We start from the raw sequence: 11983 nt of genomic DNA on the forward strand, positions 1-11983 counted from the left end.
TAAACTCACTCACCAATGTATGATTACTTCTCAATGTTAAGATAATAACACTTAAAATTGTTGATTAAATATTAATTATAATTAACTACTTAATTAACCACTTAACTAACACTTCAATTTATCAATAATAAAACACTCATGAGATCACAACTTCATTATTACTTCCTTCTGTAGCCATTGTTATTACCTTTAGCATGTGACAGTGATGATATTAATCGAATAACACAAAACTGATAAAAGCCAACTTTCATTGTACTAATACCATTCTACCAAGCATCCACAATTAAGATAGAAGTTGAATAGTCATCAATTATGTTAAGTTCCTATATGTCTACATAAATTGACAACACAACGATTTAAGCTCAAGTTATTCCTTTTGATTACATAGGGCAAATAAAACTGTTAGAGTTACCCACTAATCATGCTCAACGTACATGAACCTATGCTAGCATGGCAAGTTCTAAATCTCAAGATCCACCGTCGCTTCACAAGAGATTAACACCCTATCTTATATGTTCGCGATGCACATAAGACGAATACGCACAACCAATACTAGATATCATGCAATCATCACACACTAAAGTATTAAACAATTAACTAAAGAATTCCATAATAAATCCGTTGCAACCCCATGATCACGATTAGCCCATAATAGAACTTATCGCCATCATGGGTTCATATGAAATCATGACAAACAAACACAAGAAAATAATAACTAAACTAATTATATTAAAACAGAGTACGTCACAAGAGTAAATAAGTCAAAGCAAGAAAACTAGCATCCAACGTTACAACGAAACAAGAATCACAAGAAAATATGCTTCCTCTACGTTGCGGTGTGCTAAATCGGTCTTCTTCCTTATCTCCTTCGCTTCTTGCGTAAAACACAATCTAAAACATAATCCCCTTAATACTCTCTATGAAAATGTCTCAAATCTACCTATATAATAGTCCCATAAAACTCAGATTACATAGAAGTTGGAAGCCAAACAGAAGTAGAAGTCTAAAATAATTTATCTTTTTCCCCGACCCTGCGCGGCCGCTCAGCATAGCTGCGCGGGCGCGCAGGTTGCTGCGCGGCCGCTCAGCATTGCTGTGCGGGCGCACAGGCCTCTACTGGAAAAAAATCCAGGTTTGCTCCGTTTCTTCGCCGTAATCTGCCCATTCCTTTCCTCTCGCAATGGTGAACACATGCCAAGGCTTATTCTTGATGATTCCTCCCCCGAAATGCAACTAATACCCTGAAATGCATAAACACTAGAAAAACGCATCAAATACATAAAATACTTGATTTCAAGACACCAATTTAAGCCATTTTAAGACGTTCTAAGTGGTATAAAATGCCACTTATCAGCATTGCACTTTCTAACTATCCAGTAAATTTTCCCACATTGTGGTTCTATCATCAAACTCTGACTAGTTTGATAACCCTTCTCCTAAGCACTTGTTCCTTTTCGATCTATAACCTTTCATATAGGTTACGTCTGGTTGCATGTCTATGCGACTATATGCCCCTATTTGTCTGGCATTCAAATTACACTTCCTTAGCATTGATACGTGGAACACGTTATGAACTTGCCACAGGTTCAGGGGTAGGGCTAGCTCATATGCTAACTTCCCAATACGTCTTAATATATCCCAGAGTCCAACAAATCATGGACTTCGCTTTCCTTTCTTTCCGAACCTCAACAATCCTTTCCAAGGCTTTCCAAGGGAATACCTTTAACAACAATAGGTCCCCTACTTCATACTCTTTGTCCTTTCGTTGTCAAATCAGCATACTTCTTATGTCCATCTTGGGCTACTACCAGTCGTACTCTAATTAGATCTATTATGTCATTGGTCCTTTGGACCACTGCTGGTCCGAGCATCTTGCGCTTTACTACTTCATCCTATCATAAGGGAGATCGACATTGTCTTCCCTCAAGGATCTCATAAGGCGATATCTCGATACTAACATATGATCTATTATCGTAAGAGAACTCAATCCGCATTAAGTGATCATTCCAAATTCTTTCAAGTCTATTGTACTGACTCTCATCATAGCTTCTTGCACTACAGGTTTTGCTTCTCAATACCCATTCTTTTCCAGTTCGTAGTCATTACTATCTTCCGTACAGAATACTATTCTAGATATACCTTTACTCGCTAGAGTTTTATAACCTTTTAATAATCGCATCAACCTTATTATCACGAACGCGTTAGAATCGGAATACCGCCGTACTTGGTACCATTTCATCTCTAGCTGCCTCCATCCTCGAAAGCTTGGTCCTTCGTATAGAAGTAAAAGAATTTATTGAGAGATCACTATGATCATGAAAACTTGTTCTATTGCATAGTTAGTACAGAAGGTGGCCAGCCTTTAGTACTTGACATGCAATTAAACAACATGCGGTATCCTACTAGGCTTCTATCACACAGATAGATCGTCATTCAGCAATACCTCCTCTTCTGGAAGGGTTGTTCTTCTCAGCTTACATGAAATGAAAAGACGAAAAAAACAACGAACTGAAGAGAATTGTATATATGTAAAAAAATACTGCCATAAATATCTGGCTTGGAATCTACCTCTGAACTATAGAGGTTTGTCATAGGAGAACAAAACATATGCATCTATATCAATATCCAGTATTATCGCATCGTATTTCACATGCTTAAATATTTTTACTATTCCGTCCATCATTCTATGGACCCATGCTCTTCCTCGAGCTTATACACAATCACCTTTGAAACTCCCTCGACATCGAAAATCGAAACTGGGATCTCATTCTAGACATCATCGTTGATAGAATTCTATGCTTGCACCGCAACCTTCCTCGTATAGTAATACGACTCTCTATTGATAAGAAGGAATAAGTATTCTATAGGTAGATAATCTACTTAATTAGTCTATCAATGATAACTTATACATCACCACAACCCGATTAATGGTACTCAATCTCAACATCCATTCCAATACAACTCTCACAGTTGTAATTAATCGGCTCATTACTCGCAGAATCATTCCTGCACTACTATGGTCCATCGTTTACCTACTGTAGTCATTCATTTTCCATGAAGTCTTAATAGCTAACCATACAGAGTCCATACATATCGTATCAAATTCTTCTAAGGAGGTAACATGATCACCGTTCATGATTCATGAAGAACACTCCTGAACTTGATGTATATATGACATGAAGTAGATAAAATTACAGAAAAATTTCAACAAAAGCAACGATAGCAGGTTAATACCATTATTAACCATATGTCTTTATTGGGAGACATGCATCTCAAAGGTTCATTTAGTCATTTCGTAACATGGTCCTGGCTTATCTCACGATAGTACCTTCTAAGATAGATAGCCCGCTCATGGCGATTACACGAATTAAACCTTTACCAAACTACTATTACGGTTGGGTATTGCACAGTCATCAGAAGGAATGTCAATCTTCCAAACCATAATACAACCTTCACGGCTTCAACCATCATCACTATATTCCTCTGGCACGAGCACCTATAATTATCCTCTCACATTTAAAGTGTCGGCCACCTCTTTGGCCTTTCGTGATAGTAAAATTTCCTTACAATCAATGTCATTTGAACGATCTCCAACTAAATTTTCTACCTCATTTCCAATCACTACTTGTGCGAAAACGCTCTTCCTTACGCTTTGGCGAGAAAAAAAATTCACCATTTTTCCATAAGTTATTGCCTTGGTCTTTAGAGGTTAACATTGTCACGACTGACTCTTGATCATACTTAGGATGCCTCTTATCTTGGGTCCTTCTTGTTTTCACCAATCTTGACCTTCATTGGTTCAATCTATACTTTCTCATGGTTTAACATGTGCCCCACTTGACATTATTATTATTACGTCATATTTTCTTTATCGAAATTTATATTCTTGAGAACTTTGAATATTACCTTTTTCCTTGTAAAACCTCTAAGGTTATCCTTGAATCGTCTCTCCTGTATTCCCTAGATACATGGCATATCAAAATACCATTTACTAATACTAGAACCATTGTCTATGTACTTCTAAAAAATTTCTCTATTGATCTTTAAAGGTTGTTGTTACCTTATTCCTTTCCAATTCATACTGTCAAAACTCATGTTGTCCCTATTAAGGGCGAAATGCCAACCTTTATGCATTCCCCTAGGATTTATCTCAAGTTATCGAGGTTCTATCCTTAATTCCACCTTTAAAAAGGTACATGCATCCTTCCATGGATAAATAAAGTCATATATCCCTGATAAGGGTATCTTATTCAATCATTTCCACCTCGATAGTCTATACCAAATTTCACAATAGCATCCTTATTCAAGTTGAGGTCAATCCATATGGCCTCCAAAAGATAAAAATGGTTATCCACTTTTCTTTCCTGATTTGGTAATGATCACATGGATGTTCTGGAAGATATTAGTCATGTTCAATGTGAACTTCTTCTTAATAAATCCTTATTTATTTTTGTTGTTTATATCAATAGTCATCTCAATGTTGGGATATCTTTTGTACCTGGTGTCTCCCTTTCTGGGTATCATGCCACCGGTCTTACACTTCACATTCTTAAAGGTCACTTCCTTCATCCATTTTTCCTAATTTCTTACTTTCTTGTCTCCTCAGTTTATCAGCGTCTCATTATTTATCCTTCGAACTATCTCAAGGTTTCCTCGAATCCTCCCAACTTACAGGGGATAAAATATATGTATCTCTTATGCCTTCAACCATCAACTTTAACTCATGGTGAATCACCCTCATCCTAACGATTACATACTTTTCTATTTCTATTGCTACGAGTCTTTAGGATTTCCTCATACCCAACTCCCTTATCATTCCTCAAACTCTATTGTCTTTATTTTCCTTTCCACTTCAGTTTCTTTTTATTTTCTTTTCAATTACAATCATTTCATGAACCCACTACTCATTGACTTCAAACATCACAGCGTTCTGGGATTCTTGTCATCAGAACGAATCTTGACAACTTTTACAACTTAGCTTCATAATTCATCATACTCGTCCGCCATTGTTCTGGCTCTAAAGCTTTTACACTACCTCCATAACCTTGGGAAGTACTTTCCCAAAAACAATTGACTGAACTTTAATCAGTTTATTATAACCTCTGGCTCCATGCCTTCCTTGTCCTTTCACCAACGGGTGGCCTCTCTCTTGGGAAGGTAAGTGGCAAAACAGTCTTTTGCGCTTCATCAATCATTTAGAATCTCAAATTATTCCTCTATTTCCTTTAGCCATGCTCTTGCCTCGATCGGGTCAACTTGTTCCTTGGAACTCTAAGAGCTTAGCGACTTCAAAGTCCTGAAAGAATTTCCCACTGCATTATTTCCTCAGGGTGGTGGTTGGGGTAAAAGTATAAGTTTTGTTTTGGCAGGTCCATGAATTTCCCCATAAGAGTACCATCCGGGTTCTCCCTACCCTTACTCGACTTCTATTTCCTTAGTCTGAACGTTCCCTCCTCCCCCCATAATCGGGGTCATCCTACATGTTTTAAATCCTCATTTTCCACTTCATTATGTTATGGGTTCCTTCTATCTTGATGGCGACCTCCCTGACTATCACGTTCAAGGTTCGCTGTAAATCTTATTCCTCAAACTAGGGCTTTCATCTAAGATCTCATCTTTAAGCTCTTGAACATTTGGAACCCAAATTCTGTAGGAACACCTCATTATTCCCTTATAATCTTTCTCGGTATTAATCTCTTCTTCAGTCATTGGCTCTCTGCCTTCATTCATCAATTTTTTTTTCTTGGCACAATATGATCTTTTCCCATAATTCAGGTTGCATTACAACCTCAAATAGCATTTCAGTACCGGCTCCGGTTACCTTCACTTCTATTTCCATTTTCTCGAAATCTTTTATCTACTCTCCCGAAAATATTATCATTTTGAGTCTCTCCTTTCTACTAAGGAATTAGCCACCATATTGGCTTTCCTGGGATGATAAAGAATGTCATAATCGTAATCCTTAATTAGCTCTAACCACCTCCTCTGGCACATGTTGAGCTCTTTCTGCATGAAAATGTACTAGAGCACTTACGACTTATGTAAATCTCGCACTTCTCTCCATACAAGTAGTGCCTCAAATCTTTAGGGCAAAACTATTACCACGAGCCCAAGCTCATGGGTGGGGATATCGAATTTTATATTCCCTTAATTGTCTTGACGCGTACGCGATTACCTTGTTGTGCTGTATAAGAAGCACCCTAATTCCTTATTTGAAGCGTCACTACAAATCACAAAATCTCCTTTTCCATCCGGCAACGCCAACATAGGGGTCGTCACCAATCTTTGCTTCAGTTCTTAAAAGCTTTTCTCGCATTTCTCTGTCCATTCAAACTTCTCAGTCTTACGAGTGAGCCGCGTTAAAGGGGCTACTATCTTTACAAACTTGAACGAACCTCCGGTAGTGATCGGCCAATCCTACCTCTGGTAGTTTCCCTAACCATGGTCATCAATTCTTCAGTGGTCCTTTATTCATTCTTGTCAGGATCCTCCACGGGATCCTCCTCAGCAACAATCCCATCTAGGACAACATCTTCAACCATTACATCCTCAATATGAACATCATCCGGTCCTGCGTTAGGACGCTCTATCGGATCCACAATCCGATCTCCAATTAGTAATAAAACATCATCGCGCTGTTGCTCCTCAACCTCAGGGTTCGGAGTCCCGCTACCATCTACGATAACGAACTACACTTCTATCACGATATTTATAAGGGTTCCCATAAGGGTTTTAACTGTCAGTACTACGTTAGGTAGCCCGACTATGAACTTGGCAAGAGTTCTTATTATCTTAGTGAACTTATTATCTTAACGCCACATCATCTCTGAGGTTTATAACGCTTAGCCCTGATACCATTTCTGTAATACCCCCAAATCCGGGGTCGGGGATTCGGGTTGTCACGAGTTCCATATCCCTTAACAACACTTAATCTTAACAATCAACCAACTACTGGGTACTGTGACCCCACAATATACACACACACACCGCAAGTTATAGTCTCAGAGATGAATACCAAAAATAACACAAGTCATTTTATTACATAATTATAAGTCATTACATCTCAAGAGGGTTTCTGAATAAATTTTCACATTCTTTGCCATTATTACAATTGATAAATATACATAAGTCTGTTACAACAAAAGTTGAAAGCCTAGCCTATTGGTAGTTCCTACCTCAACTAAAACGGCATCAATGCCTACAGGAAACTGCGGAATGTTTCCTAACCGCTCACAAATTGGGAGCTTGATCCTGTTCATCTTGTCTATCTGTTGTTGTGTGATGAAAGAAGAAAGCAAGGGTGAGCTACAAGCCCACCGAAATAATATGTATAATAATTAACAATATATGAACATTCTCATAGTACTCATGAAAGTCTTGGTCAAGAAGAAATGAACCAAGTTTGATATCTTAACGCGACCAAGTCACAAAATATTCAGTATATAAGTATATATACTTTTCACAATCTTTGAAATCCTCTGACATGTATAATATACACAGAGTTCCAGTTTATAACTGTATAAAAATATCGTTTCAAGGTGATCTCATATATCTAACCTTGTCTCAACATTTTTCTGAAAACCTTTGTCATTCATAAGATAATCATTAACTAGATATAAGTTGAAAATATGAAGTTACAAGATACTCCAATATACTTATATCTTTTTCCGAATACTACTTGAACTACCACCGTTCAATGTATAAATAGTTCATCCCATAGATGAAGCTACACGACAAAACTTGTATAGAATCAATCTTTGAAATATCATCAAAATGAAATGAAGTTACGAGATACTTCATTTGATGAAAACATCATTTTAAAAACTCGACCCTGCCAACCCTCAACAATCGCCCAGCCGTAGCCTTTCTATCGAAATGCTCTGGGTAGTGTTGCAGAAATATCCAATTGGATGATGAACTCATTACGGGAGTTTGCCGCGCCAGGAAGACCACTTACGATGATCAGTCGCAGTAGTGCAACCCCACCAGTTTCTACATGTAGAGGAGAACCTGTCGGATTTACTTGTCAACCGAACACTGGACTCCTAAGGAATGGACCGTCTTAGCGGAACTTCCAGGCCATTTGGACCAATATAATAAGGCTGGGCCGGCGCCACTCGACCACTTACGCCACTCCTAGTTCAGATGAAATCCATGACTCTGAAACGTAAGGTCCGTCCCCCCTTTCCCCAAGTAGAAACTTGTTAATACGGCTCCACTAAGAAGTCGTATCTAATTGGAAAGGAAAACTCACCGATATTTCCCAGGCGATGCCTGTTAATGGATTAACTTATTCCAAGAATTTTACTTCTCGAGTGTTGGGTAAGTAATCAAAAACTCTTTTATCAAAACAGCAACCTTGTTGCGAGTATAAAAATACATCACGTAGCCGAATCCCTCAGATTTTTTGAGCGAGTATTTAAATCCCTTTAGAAGGAAGATCTTAAATTTGAAAACGAGTTTTGGGATCCGCTCTAACCTTTAAAATCATTTTAAAGACTCGAAAACATTTTTAAGAATGTTTGGAGTAATGCTGATTTAATGAAATAAATCAGTCCCGATATATTAGAAAATATCCGAATATTATTAATTAAATAATATTCTCATAAGGATGATCTTTTTAAATATAATCGAAGTAGAAGTTTTAAAACTTATACTTGAAATGAATATTAAATAACCAAAGATATACTTATACGAAAGTACTATCTTTATTTGTATAATCAAAAGTAAGTTTGATTATCGACACATTATTCTTTAATAAAATAAAGAATATTAATTAGTAAATAATCGGAGTCATAAGTCCTCGAATGAATATTCAAATAATATTCATTAAATAGAATAAACGGAGTCATAAGTCCTCGAATGAATATTCAAATAATATTCATTAAATAGAATAAACGGAGTCATAAGTTCTCGAATGAATATTCAAATAATATTCATTAATAAAAATAAAGTTATCAAATAAACCTTATTCGATTAATAGTTTTGAAACCTATATCTATATATATATAAATATATATATATATATATAATATACTCGGGAACATCGACTCCCGGTTTTAGAAAATGTTCACCTTTGGGTCCCCTATACTAAGGGTATACGCAACTACTGCTTATCTCTAGCATAGGTATTATGCAACTATAAGCATTGAAATCAACAGATAGATAACCAGATTACGAAACAGACATGCATATATATACCATATCAGCATGCTTCAATATATCGCAAAATTTGCTAATTAACCAACATGCATCTATCACAAGATAATGCATATACATATATACATCATAATAACAGTATAACGGGTAGAAAACTTGCCTGAGTGTTCCCGGATAGACTTAAGCTCAGAGTGGGTCCGATAACCTATGAACAACAACATAAGTCGGAATTAAACCCCGCTCGCTTAAGAAACTAGACTTTAACGAATTGAACCCTAATGTTCGCTTATGGTCACTTCTACGCTTAACGAATCACATAAGTCGTTCGAGTACCCTCAACTCCACCATTTTTTATAAATTAACCATTAAGAATTTTAAGGCGATTCTTTCGCGAGTCCCCTACCAACTGCCTAACCCACTTTACATAATTGTTTCATACTCCAATTAGTCATTTAAGGGCCATAACTAAGGTTTCAAAGTAAGGCGAGGGGTAATGGTTTGTTCGCAAAATGCTGTTACTTAAAACGGTCGTTTCTCCTAAACCGTACATCGGATTCAAGCGAACCACATATCAAAATGAAGCTTGAAAAATAACCTATCTAAGAATGGAAGTGGTTAGTTTATAGAAGTGGGTGTTCGAGTCCAAAAGTTAATCACAAAACAGTTTATAGAAAATCGGGTATTACGACGGCTATAACCTAACGATTTCTAAAGTTTAAACTACACCAAATCATCACCAATTCAACAACAATCCAACATCCATCAACATCAAACTAAACCCATTCATCTAAGCACCATTATCATCCAAACAAACCAAACTTAAAACTAAGAGTTCAAGAGTTTATACCTTCGTTGGAGAGTGGATAGTCACTATCAAGCCTCTAGGAACCTTGATCTATGCTTAATCAACCTTAAGCTTTCATGAAAATTAAGAAAATCAAAGTAAGTTACTATTAACTACTATTCATCATCATCTTTGATGAGTGGATTAGTTAAGCAAACCATGGAATCTTGATCTTAAACTCATGGTATAACTAATTTATGAAATATAGGATCCAAGGAAACAAACCTTGTAATTTTCCATGGCCTAGAACTTGAGTTTTGAAAATCTAATTCTTAATTTCTTGAAAAGGCCGAATAGAAGAAGAAAGAAATGGGGGAGAGATTTTCCTTGCTTGGTTTTCCTTGGGAAATGAGAAAGAAATGCTTGGTGGAGGAGATTTTTGAACAAATATCTTGATAAAGTGATGACATCACTCACACATGTCATTGCTTGCATCATTCCTTTGCCACATGTCCTTCCATTATGGTTTGATGATGTCATCCTCCTCTAATCTCTTTGATTAGTGCTTAATTATTTGGTTAATCCTTTGGTTAATTATATAAGCTTGATCCTTGGTTGCTTATTTGTTTTACGGTTCGCTTCACTCTCGTTCTCGGTGATCGTTCGAGGGATCATATCCGGGATCTTATTACTTGGGTTCCCCTAAACCTTTCTCAATATTTTATATTCCTTTTATGATCCTCTCTTAAAATCCTTGAATTTAAATCCTTTTAATCATGTTACCTTATACTCAATTCTTTCGGTATCTGGTGGATTTTCGGAAAAAGTCAAAGTGTTCGAATTTGGATTCTGACGATCTTTACATACACTTATTTACTTTATGGAATACTAATACGATCTCAGAATAACAATAAAAGAACCTCTACAAGGTAAGGCATGAAAAGTTTTCTTATTCAGCATAATAAGGAAAATCACTATTCATAAGGGTTACAAAAAGTCCAAAATTTTGGGGTTATTACACCTACAGGCAAGACTATTGTTCTAAATAATTGTTATTTTGTTCCCTCGATTGTGAGGAATATTATTTCTATTCCATGTTAGACTTGGCTGAATTTTCGTTTGTTATTCAGAATAATAAATGTTCAATTCTTAGAGATAACGTTCTTTATGGAAGTGGTATTTTAAACAATGGTCTGTATGTATGTGACGTAGAGCATAATTTACTACAAATTGAACATACTAATAAAAGAAAAAGGGATGATGAAAATCTGAATTTCTTGTGGCACTGCGGACTTGGTCATATTAGTGAAAATAGACTGCGGACATTGCATAAGGAAGGGTTACTTGACCTCTTTGATTTTGAATCATATCCTACATGCGAATCTTGTCTATTGGGTAAAATGACCAAATCCCCATTTAGTGGACATGGAGAGAGGGCTGCAGATTTGCTAGGATTGGTACACACAGATGTATGTGGACCAATGTCTACGCAAGCCATGGGTGGATTTTCATACTTCATTGCTTTCATAGATGATCGATCTAGATTCAAATATGTGTATTTGATGAAACACAAGTCTGAAGCCTTTGAAAAGTTCAAAGAATATAAGTATGAAGTGGAGAAACAAACTAGACATAGTATTATAACTCTTCGATCAGATCGAGGTGGTGAATACTTGAATGGAGAGTTTCTAGCTTATCTCAAAGAAAATGGTATAGTCTCCCTGTGGACTCCTCCATATACTCCACAGTTGAATGAGGTATCTGAAAGGAGAAATCGAACTTTGTTAGACATGGTTCGGTCCACGATGAGCTATGCAAATCTTCCAGTATTCCTGTGGGGTTATGCATTGGAAACCTCAACATATTTACTGAATAAGGTGCCTTCCAAATCTGTTCCTCAAACTCCATATGAGATATGGAAAGAAAGGAAACCGAGTCTTAAACACGTTAAGATTTGGGGATGTCCAGCTTATGTCAAGAAAGTTGACCCAGATAAGCTGAAATCTCGATCCGTAAAATGTAATTTTGTGGGATATCCTA

The sequence above is a fragment of the Apium graveolens genome, chromosome 5 (assembly GCF_009905375.1).
Source record: "Apium graveolens cultivar Ventura chromosome 5, ASM990537v1, whole genome shotgun sequence".
In the NCBI taxonomy this organism is placed as follows: domain Eukaryota; kingdom Viridiplantae; phylum Streptophyta; class Magnoliopsida; order Apiales; family Apiaceae; genus Apium; species Apium graveolens.